At 35.5% G+C, this 13,604-nt stretch overlaps 1 pseudogene; it reads right to left on the minus strand.

The window, feature by feature from the left end:
• Nucleotides 1–4,486: 4,486 nt before the first annotated feature.
• On the minus strand, nucleotides 4,487–5,344 carry LOC134362083 (heterogeneous nuclear ribonucleoprotein A1-like; annotated as a pseudogene).
• Nucleotides 5,345–13,604: the final 8,260 nt, after the last annotated feature.

Here is a 13,604-nt window from a genome sequence, read left to right on the forward strand (position 1 = left end):
AGGCTTTTGGTGCACTTAACTGCTGAGGACAGGTATGATACGAATTTACTCTTACATCACAGCTTACCCGGCACTTGGATAAATCCCTGTAGCCCCTGAGGAGGCGTGTGTAGTTGGCCTGGGCCTGGCTGACCCAGCTGGCCTCCCATCCCATCTTGCCTTCTGGCTTTCTCTGCAGTTGAGCTGTCTGGGATTTCCTTCTCTGCAGGGCCTATGTGTGATGCCAGTTCCTGGTGAATCCGACTGTGTAACAGAATCCTGCCAATGTATCTGTCCCAAGCATTAACCATTTGCACCAGCTCCTGCTGCATCATCGCCTCATGATTCAGCACGTGCTCTGCACAGCCACTGCCACAAGGATTGAGCTCTGTGCTGCAGAGACTGGGAGGCTTCTCAGGGATGGAACTATCTGAGCAAAGCCCACCACAAGTGACTTGGGGACCCTCCTTTCCTGCCTCTCTTCATGCACACATAAACTCATGTGTCCTTATATAATAGGGATTGGACCATCGAAACTCCCCAAGCTATGTTAACCTTGTATTGTCCTTTCCTATACTTTCCAATATCCACATACTCCCATGAGCCTATATATTCATCTAGACACATAAGTAACATATGCAAATCTAGGGGGATTGCTAATACTGATCAGTGGGGTCAGAGTAAGTCAGTCTGATCAGCTCCAAGGTAAAATTCCCTATCCACCTTTCATTAAATGGTCTGAGCATCTACTGGAAGATGCAGCCTAGATCTGTTATTCTGTTAAATGTTACAAAATGGTGACTTTCTAGTTCTAGCATGCCTTCCAAAATGATTAGCTGGAATTCTTCTATAAAAACAAATGTTTCCTCATGAGTGGTGTGGTTGCCCTGAAATACAGTTTATTCTGGAAAAGCAGGATAAATATTGGCTTCTTTTCCTTATTTATCAATTTTTAGAACAATGAGTTGGTACCACAGAACTCTCCCAGGTGACCAGTGATATTTTTAGTATAATTGTTAATTCATGGATTTTATATATTTTATGTGTTTTTATCCATTGCATTCATTATTCTTTTAAATGCTCTCAAATCATTCCAACTTGGATCAGAGGGCACCCTTTCCAATTTTGGTTCCTGTGCCCTGTTTTATCAGCACCACACTCTCCCGAGTGAGCCACAGGCCGGCCCCCTGTGCCCTGTTTTAAATTATTTTGCTGTTCTTTCCTGTCCTTAGGGCATATTCTATCAGGTATGTACAGTCAAAATACTGCATTTAAAAGCCACCAAAAGTCATTCTTTGTGAGGTTCTGCCAGCTGCTTAATATACATTAGATTCATTTTACATTTATTTCTATTTCTGTATGCATGACAGTTGCCATAATATAAAGTTTCAAAATGTGTGACCTTCTCAATAATTCCTCTGTCGGGGATCCATCCCATAGAAATGAAAGATGCATTTAGGGACATATGAGTAAGAACGTTTATTGCAGCATTGTGCATAGTGACCCGGAACCAGGAAAAAGGAGATGCTGTTAATAATGTTGTTTTCCAGTTATATAAACAGTTTCAAGGCCCAAAAATAAAACTGTAAAACAAGATATATCTCAAGATGTCTAGTTTCTGTTTCTTTTCACATGTTCCCTCCCTCCCCCATAGCTCAACCATTTTGATCAGTTTTCTTTATCCTTCCATTATGTCTTCTGAAAAGATAAACCCCAATACAGCATATTACTATAAAAACTGTTCTGCACCTTGCTTCCCCTCCATTCTCGCCCACACTTGACAGTATATTCCAGAGATCTCTCCATGTCCGTATTTAGAGGTCTCCCTTGGTGCTTTTTACAGTGGCATGCATAGTACTTTATGGAGTGTGTGTGCCTGGTTTATCCCATCTGTTGATGGGCATTTGGGTTGTTTCCAATGTTTTGTAATCACACGTAATGCCACGATGCCCTGCTCGACCTCATTTTATTTTTTATCATTATTTCTTTGGGATTTTTCCTAGAAGTGGGATTACAGAGTCAAAGGGTACATGCATGTGTAGTTTTAGTAGATATTGCCAAATTTCCTATTATGAAGGTTGCGCTGTTTTGCATTCTTAACAGAAATGTATGAAAGTGCCTGTTCCCCACAGCCTCACCACAGAATGCTTGTCTGATTTCTGAATATTTGCCCATCTAACAGGTGAAAAATAGCATCTCAGTACAGTTTTAGTTTGCATTTTCCTTATTATGAGTGGAGTTTTGTATGTATTCATGTCTTTAAGAGCCATTTGCATTTTTTGTGTGATTATCTGTTGTATCTTTTGCCAATTTTTTTCATTCAAGTTGATGGTCCCTTTCTTCTCAATTTTTTGGCGGTTTATACATTCAGGAAATTAGTCCTTTCTAATAAAAATTGCATGTATTTTTCCCAGCGTTTTGACTTTGCTTATGTTATTGTTGTTTTTAATTAATAGACTTTACTTGTAAGAACAGTTTTAGGTTTACAGAAAACTTACGCAGGAAGTACAGAGTTCTAATACATGCTCTCTTTCTCCTATTATTACTATTTTGCATCAGTGTGGTGCATTTGTTACTACTGATAAGCCAATACTGATACATTACTATTAACTGAAGTTCATAGTTTACATTAGGGCTCACTTTTTGTCTTGTGCTGTTCTATGGGTTTTGTCAAATGCATAGTGCCATGTAGCTGCCATTACAGTGTCACACAGAATAGTTCTACGGCCCTAAAAAGCCTCTGTGCTCAACCTGTTCATCACTCTCCTCCTCCCTTGCTATAAACCTTTAGCAACAACTGATATTTGTACTGTCTCTATAAGTTTGCCTTTTCCAGAATGTCATAGAGATGACATTTGTGTGTAGCCTTTTCAGATTGGCTTCTTTCTCTTAGCAATATGCATTTAAGTTTCCTCCATGTCTTTTAGTAGCTCGACAGCTCGATAGCTTATTTTTATTTCTGAATAATATTCGATTGTCTTTAGGTACTACAGTTTATTTATCTATTGCCTGCTGAAGAATATCTTGGTTTCTTCCACATTCTGACAATTATAAGTAAATCTCCTATAAACATCTGTGTGCAGGTTTTTGTGTGGACATAAGTTTTCAGCTCATTTGGGTAAATACCAAGGAGCACGATTACTGAAACATATCATTAAAGTATGTTCAGTTTGGTAAGAAATTGTGAAACTGTCTTCCAAAGTGGCTGTATCATTTTTGCATTTTGCAGTCCTGCCAGCAATGAATAAGAGCTCCTGTTGCTCCACATCCCCGTCACATTTGCTATTGTCAGTGTTGTGGATTTTAACCATTCTAATAGGTGTGGAATGGTATCTTCTCATTTTCATTTGCAATTGCCTAATTATGTATGATGTTATACATATTTTCATGTGTTTACTTGCCAACTGTGTATCTTTTTCAGGTTGGTGGAAGTTTAAATCTTTTGCTCACTTTTTTTTGTTAGGTTGTTTGTTTTCATATTGTTGAGTTTTAAAAGGTGTTTTGGGTTTTTTTTTTTTTTTTTTGGTATATTTTGGGTACAACTCTTTCATTGGGTGTGTATTTTGCAAATATTTTCTCCCAGTCTGTGGCTTGTCATCACTCTCTTGACAGTGTCTTTCACAGAGCAGAAGTTTTAAGTTTCAATGAAGTCTGCCTTATCAAGCTTTTCTTTCATAGATCGCTCTTTTGGTTTTGAAGCTGAAAGGTCATCACCAAACCCATGGTCACCTAGGTTTTCTCCTATTTTATCTTTAAGAAGCTTTATAGTTTTGCATTTTACATTTAGGTCTATAGCCCATTTTGAATTAATTTTTGAGAAAGGTGTCATTTTATGAAAGGTATATATATTCACTTTTTTGAATGTGAGCATTCAGTTGTTCTAGCACCATTTGTTGAAAAGATTTTTTTCTTCACTAAATTGCTTTTGCTCCTTTGTTAAAGATTAGTTGACTATATTTATGCAGGTCTATTTCTTGGTCCTCTGTTCTTTTCCATTAATTATTTTGTCTATTCTTTCACCAGTTCCCTCATTGTATTGATTACTGTAGCTTTGTAGTAAGTGTTGAAGTTGGGTAGTGTCAGACCTCTTCGTTCTTCAATGCTGTGTTGGGCATTCTGGGTCTCTTGCCTTTCACATAATCTTTATTTTATTTATTTATTTATTTTTAAAAAGACACATTTATTCAGCATCATAATCAGACTATTACATTTAGCAATCAACAGCATGGGTGCAAAAAAAAATTTCTATATTAAAACCCTTTGTTGGAATGCTTTACACTTTCCACAGAACAGAAACTAAAATAACCTGTTATACAATTAGTCACAAATACAGTCCTCGAGTTTTTGGCCCATACACATGAGTATTGTCTAAAACATGTCTTCTTTGTAGCAGCTGGGCCCTGCCACCACTGTGCTTGGCTGAGTTCACAAATCTGTTGTAACCTGTAGCTTCCCTGTCACTTCTCTGGCTCTCCTCTTCTGCTAAGCTTTGTTTCCTGGAAGTTAATTAAAACCTCCTGCCACTCCCATAGCTACTGCTTCTTCTGGAATCACCATAGCCACCTTCGTTTCATGGTTTGGCAAGGTATTGGCCTCCACCACCATAAGGGCCAGAGCTTCTGACTCCAAAATTTCCTCCCTTCATGGGTCCAAAATTTGAAGGCTGATTGTTGTAACTGCCCAAATCATTGTAACTTCCACCGCCTCCAAAATTGCTCCCATCGTTACCAAATCCATTATAACCATCCCCACTGCCACCACATCCACCACCACTACAGCTGCCACCAAAGCCACCACAACCACTGAAGTTTCATCCATGACCAAACTTGTCATTCCCACCAAAAACACTTCCATGACCACCACCGAAGTTTCCAGAACTACTTCGACCTCTTTGACTGGATGAAGTACTAGCCATCTCTTGCTTTGACAGTGCTTTCCTTACTTCACAGTCGTGGCCATTCACAGTATGATATTTCTGAATGACAATCTTACCCACAAAGTCATGGTCATCAAAGTTTACAAAAGCAAAGCCTCTCTTCTTGCTGCTGCCTCGGTCAGTCATGATTTCAATCACTTCAATTTTCCCACACTGTTCCAAGTAATCTCTCAGGTGATGTTCTTCTTCAGTGTCCTCTTTAATGCCACCAACAAAGATCTTCACAGTTAAGTGGGCACCTAGTCTTTGAGAATCCTTTCTTGAGACAGCCCTCTTCGGTTCCACAACTCTTCCATCCACACAGTCCGTGAGCGTTCTCCACTGCTCAAAATGGCTCCTGAGACTCTCAGCAGTTGTTTCAAAGCTCAACTCTCGGATGAAGAGCTTCCGTAGCTGTTCGAGCTCTTTAGGAGACTCTGACTTAGACATGACAGCAGTGGGAAGACTTTAACAATGCTTCCTCGGCAGCTTCCATGAACAGAAAGCTACATATAAACTTTAGAATCGATTTGTCGATACCTGCAAAATAACTTGCTAGGATTTTAATTGGGATTGCATTGAGTCTATAGATAAAGATGGGTAGAACTGGCATCTTAACAATATTGAGTCTTCCTGTCTATGATTATGGAATCTCTCTCCATTTATTTAGATCTTCTTTGATTTCTTTTATCAGAGTTATAAAATTTTTCTTTTATAGGTTTTCTGTACATTTTGTTAGATTTATACCTAAGTATTTCATGTTCTTCGTGCTAATATAAATGGTGCCATGTTTTTAATTTCAAATTCCAATTGTTCATTGCTGGTATATAGTAATGCAATTGAACTACTGTATACTAACCTTGTATCCTGCAATCTGCGATAATCATTTGTTAGTTCCCAAAGTTTTATTGTCAGTTCTTTGAGATTTTCTAGACAATCATGTCATCTGCATACAAAGACAATTTTATTTCTTCCTTTCCAATGTGTGAATATTTTATATCTTTTTCTTGTCTTATTGCATTAACTAGAATTTCCAGTGTGATGTTGATTAGAAGTTATAAGAGCAGACATACTTGAATTGTTGTTGATCTAAATGGGAGAGCCTCTAGTTTCTCACCACTAAGTATGATTTTAGATATAGGTTTTTGCAGATGTTCATTATCAAATTGAGACAGTTTCCCTCTATTCCCAGTTTGCTGAGAATTTTTTATCATGAATGGGTGTTGGATTTTGTCAAATGCTCTTTCTGCATCTATTGATATGATTATGTGATTTTTTTCCTTAGGCTGTTTATATGATAAATTATATTAATTGATTTTTGAATGTCAAACCACCCTTGCATACCTAGAATGCATCCCACTTGGTTGTGGTATATAATTCTTTATATACATTCTTGGATTCTATTTGCTAATATTTTGTTGAGGATTTTTGCATCTACGTTCATGAAAGACACTGGTCTGTAGTTTTCTTTTCTTGCGATGTCTTTGTCTGGTTTTGGTACCAGGGTAATGCTGGCCTTATAGAATGAATTAGGAAGTGTTCCTTCTGCTTCTATTTTGGGGAAGAGATTGTAGGGAATTGGAATCATTTTTGTTTAAGTATTTGGTAGAATTCACCAATGAACGCATCTGAATCTGGTGTTTTCTGTTTTGGAAGATTATTAATTATTATTCAATTTCTTTAATAGATATAGGCTTATTCAAATTATGTATTTCTCCTAGTATGAGTTTTGGTAGATTATATCTTTCAAAGAATTGGTCCATTTCATCCAAGTTATCAAATTTGTGGCCATAGGGCTGTTTATATTCCTTTATTGTTCTTTTAATGTCCATGCTTATCTTATTTTTTTCCATGCAAAAGTTTTCTAATGTTTAATGTTTTGATTTTTATAAATATCTTTCTTTTACTGCTTCTGGATTTTGAGTCATGGTTAGGAAAAATGTTGTTGCTTCCTTATAATAAAGTAATTTACCCATGTTTTCCTCTACGATTTATATGACTGACTCATTTGTATTTATCCTGGTGTATGGTATGATAAACAGATTCAATTTTATCTTTTCCCATATAGTTATCTAATTATCCAAACATTATTTATTAGACATTTTCTCTTTTCTTCACTGATTTGAGATGTTGCCTTTATAGTACGGTAAGTTTCTTTATATAGTTTGGTCTATTTTTAGATTTCTTATTCTTTTTTATTGGTCTGTCTATTCATATGCCAATACCACATTGTCTTAATGATAGAGATTTTATAGTATTTTTTACATCTGTTAGCCACCCCTCTCCAACACACACATATGGCTCTATTTTTTCCCCAGGGTTTTCCCAGCTATTCCTGCTTGATTGTTCTTTTACATAGTCTTTATAATTAACTTGACTAACTCCATAAAACAAAACAAAAACAAATCTCAATATCACATTGCATTTATACATATTTTAGGGAGATGCAACATTTTTATGACATTTAGTGTTTCTATCCAGAAAAACACATGTCTTTTCATCAAGTCTATTTAGTGTCTTTCAGGAATATGTTACAGTTTTGTCATACAAGCTTTACATATTTCATGTTAGGTTTATGTCTAGCTATTTTAATTAAAATATTTTGATAGTGTTAATCTCTTCTATCATATCTCCTAATTGGTCACTGTTTAAATGCATAAAAGCTATTGTTTTCTGGATGCTATGTTTATATTATATTTACTAAGTTCTCTTATTGTTTGTAGTAGTTTTTGTTTTACTTTTTTGTTTCCAGTTATTATGCCTCTAATTGCTTTCTTTTGTTTGATTTATTGGCTGAAATCTCCAATACAATTTTGAATATGGATATATGGGCAATCTTGTCTTTTTTCTACTATTAGTGAGGCTACTTTTAGTGTTTCTCCATTAAGTAAAATGTTGGCTTTGATCTGAATTATGCAGAATATACACTTTTTTTAAAGTAAACTTTTTATTGAAGAGTAATCCACATAAAGGAAAGTGCAAAAATTACTAGTTTTCAGATCAAGGAATTTTCACAAAGTGAACACATTTGTATAGCCAGCACTCTAGTAAGGAAGTAGTAGGTTACTATTTCCCTGGAAGTCTTCATGTCCCCTCCAGTGATCACCCCTAGCAAGGGACTGTATCCTCCTAACTGCCAACACTACGGACTACTGTTTTTGGACTATATAAAAATGTGATCACGTTTTTTTAAAAATCTGTCTTCTTTTTTCAAAATTATGTTTGTGCGATTCACCCATTATGTCATGTGTAACAATAGTTTGTGCTTTTTCACTGTTGTGTCATATTCCATTCTATGCATATACAGTGATTTATCTATTCACTCTACTATTAATTGACATGTGCTTTGTTTCTTTTTTATTTTTTATTGAAACATAATTGATTGTACATATCTGCATTGAATATCAATACCTATGTGCAATATGTGATGCTCAAATCAAGATAATTAATATAGTCAACATTACACAATGTAATCATTTTTTGTGGCCCTTTACCAGTTTCTTGCTAACCCCCCTCCCACCCCACCTTTCCCAGCTCTGGTGGCCCCAGTTCTGTTCTCTCCTTTTGAAAGTTCAATAAGTTATTGTAATTGTTATATCTTTCTTTTTTTTTATTTATTTGCTTTTTTTTTTTTAGCTCCCTCTTATGAGTGAGGATATGTGGTATTTCTCTTTCTGTGCCTGACTTATTTCACTTAACATAATTTTCTCTAAGTTCATCCATGTTGCTGTGAACAGCAGAATTTCATTCTTTTCTATGGCAGAGTAGTATTCCATTGTGTATATATATATATATATCACAGTTTCCTTATCCACTCATACGATGATAGACATTTAGGTTGGTTCCAGCTCTTGGCTATTGTAAATGTAGCTGTGACAAACATGGGAGTTCAGGTATCCCTTTGACATGATGATTTCCATTCCTTTGGGTATATACCCAGAAGTAGGATTGCTGAATTGTATGGCAGTTCTATCTGTAGTTGTTTGAGGAACTTACATACCATTTTCCATAATAGCTGCATTAACTTACAGTCCCAGCAACAGTGTAGGAGGGTTCCCCTTTCTCTGCATCCTCACCAGCATTTTTTATTCTGTCTATTTGATAATAGTCGGTCTAACCAGGGTGAGATGATATTTTAATATGGTTTTGATTTGCATTTTCCTGATGCTGAGCGATATTGAGCATTTTTTCATGTGTCTGTTGGCCATTTGTATATCTTCCTTTGAGAAATGCCTATTCAGGTCCTTTGCCCATTTTTTAATCAGGTTACTTATTTTTTTACTGTTAAATTGTTTGAGTTCCTTGTATATTTTTGATACTAATCCCTTGTTGGATGCAGAGTTTGCGAATATTTTCTCCCATTCTGTAGGTTGCCTTTTCACTCTTAATTTTTTCTTTTGCTATGCAGAAGCTTTTCAGTTTGATATAATCCCATTTGTTTATTTTTCCTTTTGTTGCCTGTGCTTGTGTGATCTTACTCATAAAGTCTTTGCCTAGCCCTACTTCCTGAAGTGTTTCCTCTGTGTTTTCTTTTAGGCATTTTATAGTTTCAGGTCTTATATTTAGGTCTTTAATCCATTTTGGTATATGGTGAGAGGTAAAGGTCTAGTTTCATTCTTCTAAATATGGATGTCTAGTTTTCCCATTACCATTTATTGAAGAGGCAGTCTTTCCCCCACTGTATGTTCTTGGTGCCTTTATTGAAGATCAGTTGGCTGTAAATATGTGGGTTGATTTTTGGGTTCTCTATTCTGTTCCATTGGCCTGAGTGCTGTTTTGGTTACTATAGCTTTGTAGTATAATTTGAAGTCAGGTAGTGTAATGCCTCTGTCTTTAATTTTTTTTTACTCAGGATTGCTTTGGCTATTAGGGATGTTTTGTTGTTTCCTATGAATGTTAGGATTATTTTTTCTATTTCTGTGAAGAATGTCATTGATATTTTGATGTGGATTGCATTGAATCTGTAGATTACTTTGGGTAGTATGGACATTTTCACAATGTTAATTCTTAATTCAAGAGCATGGCATGTCTTTCCATCTTTTTTGTGTCCTCTTTAATTTTTTCAGCAGTGATTTGTAGTTCTCATTGTAGAGATCTTTTACCTTCTTGGTTAAATTTATTCCTAGGTATTTTATTTTTTGGTGACTTGTAAATGGGCTCACATTCTTGATTTCTTTTTCTGCTAGTTCATTGTTGGAGTATAAAAACACTACTGATTTTTGAGTGCTGATTTTGTATCCTGCAACTTTACTGAAATCATTTTTCAGCTCTAAGAGTTTTTTTGAGTCATTAGTTTTTCCTCTATATAGTGTCATGTCATCTGCAAACAGGAATAGTTTGACTCCATCTTTTCCAATCTGGATGCCCTTTATTTCTTTCTCTTGCCTGATTGCTCTGGCTAGTACTTCCAATACAATGTTAAATAGGAGCAGTGAGAGTGGGCATCCTTGTCTTGTTCCTGTTCTTAAAGGAAAAGCCTTCAGCTTTTCTCCATTCAGGATGATATTGGCAGTGGGTTTGTTGTATATGGCTTTTGAGATACTTTCCTTCTGTGCCTAATTTGCTGAGAGTCTTTATCATGAATTTTGTTAAATACTTTTTCTGCATGTATTGAGATAATCATATGGTTTTTGTCCTTGATTTTGTTGATGTGGTGTATCATGTTTATTGATTTGCATATATTGAACCATACTTGCATCCCTGGGATGAATCACACTTGACCATGGTGTATAATTTTTTTGATGTGTTGCTGTATTCTGTTTGCTAATATTTTGTTGAGGATTTTTCTGTCTATGTTCATCAAGGATATTGGCCTGTAGTTTTCTTTTTTTGTTGTACCTTTGTCTGGTTTTGGTATCAAGGTGATGCTGGCTTTATGGAATGAGTTTGGGAGAATGACCTCTGTATGAATTTTTTGGAATAGTTTGAAGAGAATTGGTATTAATTACTCTTTAAAGGTCTGGTAGAATTCAGCAGTAATTTATTCAGTCCTGAGTTTTTCTTTGTTGGGAGATAGCTGATTACTGCTTCAATCTCATTGCTTGTTATTGGTCTGTTCAGGTTTTCTATTTCTTCTTTGTTCAGTCTTGGTAGTTCATGTGTCCAGAAATTTATCCATTTCCTCAAGGTTTTCAAATTTGTTGGTGTATAGTTGTTTGTAATAGTCTCTAATATTTCTTTGTATTTCTGTGGTATTGGTTGTTATGTCTCCTTTTTCATTTCTGACTTTTATTATTTGGGTCCTCTCTCTTCTTTTTTTAGTTAATCTAGCTAATGGTTTGTCTATGTTGTTTTTCTTCTCAAAAAACCATGATCTTTCATTTCATTTTTTCAGTCTCTATTTCATTTAGTTCTGCTCTGATCTTAATTATTTATTTCCATCTACTAATTTTGGGATTAGATTGTTCTTGTTTTTCTAGTTCCTTGAGGTGTAGGGTTAGGTTGTTTATCTGAAATCTTTCTATTGTTTAGATGTAAGTGTTTATTGCAATAAACTTCCCTCTCAGTACTGCTTTTGCAGTATCCCACTGTTTTTGCTGTAATGTGTCTTTATTTTCATTAGTTCCAAGAAATTTTTCTATTTCCCACTTAATTTCTTCTTGGACGTGTAGGCCATTCTGGAGCATGTTATTTAATTTCAATGTATTTGTATAGTTTCCAGAGTTTTGCTTGTTACTGATTTTTAATTTTAATCCATTGTAGTCTGAAGATATACTTAAAATGATTTCTGTTTTAAAAAATTTGTTGAGACTTGAGTTGTGACCTAACATGTGGACTATCCTGGAGAATGTTCCATGTGCTGATGAGAAAAATGTATATTATGTAGTTATTGGATGAAATATTCTGTAGATATTTGCCAAGTTCAATTGGTCTAAAGTGTAGTTTAAATCCTGTGTTTCTCTATTGATTTGTTGCCTTGGTGATCTGTCCAGTGCTGAGGGAGGGGTGTTCAGGTCCCCAACTATTATTGTGTTGGGTCTATCTCTTATTTTTAGGTGCAATACTGTTTGCTTTGTATATCTGCATGCTCCAGTGTTGGGTGTGTATATAATTATAACTGTTATGTCTTCTTGCTGGATAGATTCTCTTTATCATTATATAATGTCCTTCTTTGTCTCTTTCCATAGTTTTTGTTTTAAAGTCTATTTATCCACTATAAGAATAGCTACACCTGCTCATTTTTGGTTTCCATTTGCATGGTATACCTTCTTCTGTCCCTTCACTACTAGTCTGTATGTGTCTTTAAAGGGGAGGTGAGTCTCTTGAAGACAGCATATAGTTGGGTCTAGGTTTTTAATCCAGTCACTCAGTCTGTGTTTTTTGAGTGAGGAATTTAGTCTATTTACATTTAGGGTTGTTATTGAAAGGTATTGTCTTACTCCTGGCATTTTATCAATTTTTTTGTGTGGTTGTTTTAAATGGTTTTTTTTTTTTCCCTTTCTTCCCCTTTCATAGTTTGTCTTTGGTGTTTGTTGATTTTTTGACTTGGTAAGATATAGTTCCTTTCTCTTTCTTGTTCACATTTTTGTTCTACCAGTGGGTTTTGTTCTTTCTTGTGTATTCATGGTAGTCATTATCTTTTTTAGATTCTAGATGCAGGATACCCTTAAGAATTTCTTGTAGGGCTGGTCATGTGGTGGTAACCTCTTGCAGTTTTTGTTTTTCTGGGAAATACACTATTCTTCATTTCTGAAGGATAGCTTTGCTGGGTATAGTATTCTTGGCTAGCAGATTTTTTCTTTCAGTATTTTGAATATATCATTCCATTCTCTTCTGGCCTTCAGAGTTTCTGTTGAGATGTCTGCTGTTAGTCTCATGGGGACTCCCTTATAGGTGACTTAATGCTTTTCTCTTGCTGTTTTTAGGATTCTTTCTTTGTCTTTGAGTCTTGCCAATTTGACTGTAATTGTCTCAGAGAGGACATTTTTGAATTTAATCTCTTTAGGGATCTTTGAGCCTTCTGGATCCAAAGGTCTGTGTCTTTCCCTATACCTGGGAAGTTTTCTCTATTATTGTTTCACTGAATATGTTTTGCTTTCTCCTTTTTTCTCCCTTTCTGGAACACCCATGATTCAGATGCTTGTGTGCTTAAGATTAAATGTTTGTGCTCTTAGATTTTCTTCATTTTTTAAAAAAATTCTCTTTTCTTTTTTGTTTGTCTGCCTGGGTTATTTCAAAATGACTATCCTCAAGATCAGTAATTCTTTCTTCTGCTTGCTCTAGTCTGCTATTTAAGCTCTCAGTTGTGTTTTCATTTTGCTGAATGACTCCTTCAGTTCCAGGAGTTCTGCTACATTCTTTTTTAAGGTATTAATCTCTTTGTAAATTTCCTCCTTCATATCCTGGATAATTTTTCTCATTTTCTTGTGTTGTATGACTGATTTGTCTTGTATTCATTGAGTTTCCTTAAGATTATTGCTTGGAATTCCTTTTCAGTCATTTCAAGGGTTTCTTGCTCTGTAGGGTTTGGCACTTGAGAATTATTGTATTCCTTTGCTGGCATCACATTTTCTCATTTTTCCATATTCCTAGTATCTCTACATTGGTGTCTGGTCATAGAGCAGTTGCTTCTTCTGTTACTCTGGAATAGGTTTAGGAGAGAGATTTCCTTCTGTAGATGTGTTTTATATTGACCATTGAATAGAGTTTTTTAGTATTGGTCCTAGGTAGATACAGTAGTATAGTCTCTGTGTGGGTACCTTGGCTGTAT

Source organism: Cynocephalus volans, chromosome 13 (assembly GCF_027409185.1).
Source record: "Cynocephalus volans isolate mCynVol1 chromosome 13, mCynVol1.pri, whole genome shotgun sequence".
Taxonomy (NCBI): Eukaryota; Metazoa; Chordata; class Mammalia; order Dermoptera; family Cynocephalidae; genus Cynocephalus; species Cynocephalus volans.